This window comes from Microtus pennsylvanicus, chromosome 16 (assembly GCF_037038515.1).
Source record: "Microtus pennsylvanicus isolate mMicPen1 chromosome 16, mMicPen1.hap1, whole genome shotgun sequence".
Classification (NCBI taxonomy): domain Eukaryota; kingdom Metazoa; phylum Chordata; class Mammalia; order Rodentia; family Cricetidae; genus Microtus; species Microtus pennsylvanicus.
The window spans coordinates 24,057,213-24,059,108 of record NC_134594.1 but is presented as its reverse complement, the minus strand read 5'-3'; the positions used below and the strand labels follow the sequence as shown (position 1 = coordinate 24,059,108).

Genomic DNA, 1,896 nt, shown 5'->3' with positions numbered 1-1,896 from the left:
GGTCTTTGGATTCTGGAGATCAAAACCACCAGTTCCCTCTTTCTGTGGAGTTCCTAGGGCTTGGGTAGCGAGGAACCGAGACCTTCACCCAGCCAACCCCATGGAAGGGCTATCCGCTCTTCTACTTGTCTCGCTGTTTGTCGGGGCTTCAACAGGAGGAACTTCACAACTACTTTCAAGAAGTTGGAGAGTAAAAAAATAAATAAACGAATAAAAACACCGGGCTCGTCCGGGATTTGAACCCGGGACCTCTCGCACCCAAAGCGAGAATCATACCCCTAGACCAACGAGCCACCAGGCTAGAATGTACCTTTCCCCTCCTCACAGCAGTGAGATAAAAGGACTGTCGTCCCAATCATTCTGTTAGCTCAGTAGTTACTAGGGATTCCACAATTCACCTCGAATTTCCAGGGTGTGTTAATTTGGAACACACACGAACGACTGCTGAGCCCACAATTTTTCCATTCTCCAGTGGCCTGTCTAATGTATAGCACAGGTGTTCGGACCTGTCGGTGAAGTGGCGGGTTTACAGGCATGATTGTGTTAGGAAGCACAAAGGGAAGCGCCGAATTTACATTTTCTCTTCCTCCCTCCCTCCCTCCCTCCCTCCCTCCCTCCCTCCCTCCCTCCCTCCCTCCCTCCCTCTCTTCTTTTTTCTTCTTTCTTTTTGTTTTTCGAGACAGGGTTTCTCTGTGTAGTCACTGCTCACCTGATCCGGGAAGTCAAGAGCAGAATCCAGCTCCCCGTGGTTGTGGTTGCCCTTTGCTGAATATGGGCTGCGATCCTCAGGCTTCCCTGAACTAACAGCATTCTCACCCACGACGTGAGATGGCTCAGTGGGGAAACAGCACTTGCAGCCAAGCCGGAGTTAGACCCCAGGACTCTCATTGAGAAAGGAGAGAACTGACTCCCACAAGCTGTTCTCTGACCTCCACACGCAAGCTGTGGCTCACAATCCCACCACACCATCAAATAAACAAATAAACAATAAATGTAAAAGACGCCAGCAATTATATAACAAAACAAGTTATACGCTCCAATTAGAAAGCAAGCAACCCTGTTTTTTGTTTGTTTGTTGTTTGTTTTTGTTTTTGACCTACAAAAGGGTATTGAGGGCTAGGGAGAGGGCTCCACGGGTAAAGTGCTAGCTGTACGAACGGTCGCTAGCATCTGCATCTGCATAAAAGCCAGGCACAGCAGAAGACACCTGCAGCCCAGTGCTGGCAGTGGGAGGTGGAGACAGCAGACAATCCTCCCGGCTGCGGCTGCGGGGACAGCCGGCCTAGCCAAATCAGCACGTTTCAGGGTCAGCGGCAGAACACGTCTCAGAAAATAAGCTACAGCAATCTAATTATGGAAGACACCTGATGCCAGCCTCTGGCCTCCTCGTGCCCTGCATGGAGAGGGCACCCGTGCATACCTCTCTGTCTCTCTTTACCTGTCTCTCTGTGTCCCCATTTCTGTCTCTGCCATCTCTCTCTCACACACGCCACACAAAGACATGCCCTAAATCAGGAATATTGGGAATTAGAAAGGTGTTAAGACAATCCTAGCATTTGGGAGGCTGAGATAGGAGGCCTACTGTGAGTTTGAAGCCAGCCCGAGCTGTGTAACGCTTTAAAAAAATATATTTATTTATTTATTATGTATACAATGTTCTGTCTGTGTGTATGTCTGAAGGCCAGAAGAGGGCACCAGATCCCATTACAGATGGTTGTGAGCCACCACGTGGTTGCTGGGAGTTGAACTCAGGACCTTTGGAAGAGCAGGCAATGCTCTTAACCGCTGAGCCTATGTAATGCTTCTTATGCAGTCCTTTTTAAGTAGATGAGAACGGTCCCATTACTCTCCACCGGGAGCTGAAGTTGAGAACACAGGCAGGGCAAGGAATACTCG

General features: G+C 49.4%; 1 non-coding gene across 1 annotated transcript; it reads right to left on the bottom strand.

The window, feature by feature from the left end:
• Window positions 1–221: 221 nt before the first annotated feature.
• On the bottom strand, window positions 222–293 carry Trnap-ugg (transfer RNA proline (anticodon UGG)). Its single transcript has one exon. It is a non-coding gene; the product is annotated as a tRNA-Pro (tRNA).
• Between the last annotated feature and the right edge of the window lie 1,603 nt (window positions 294–1,896).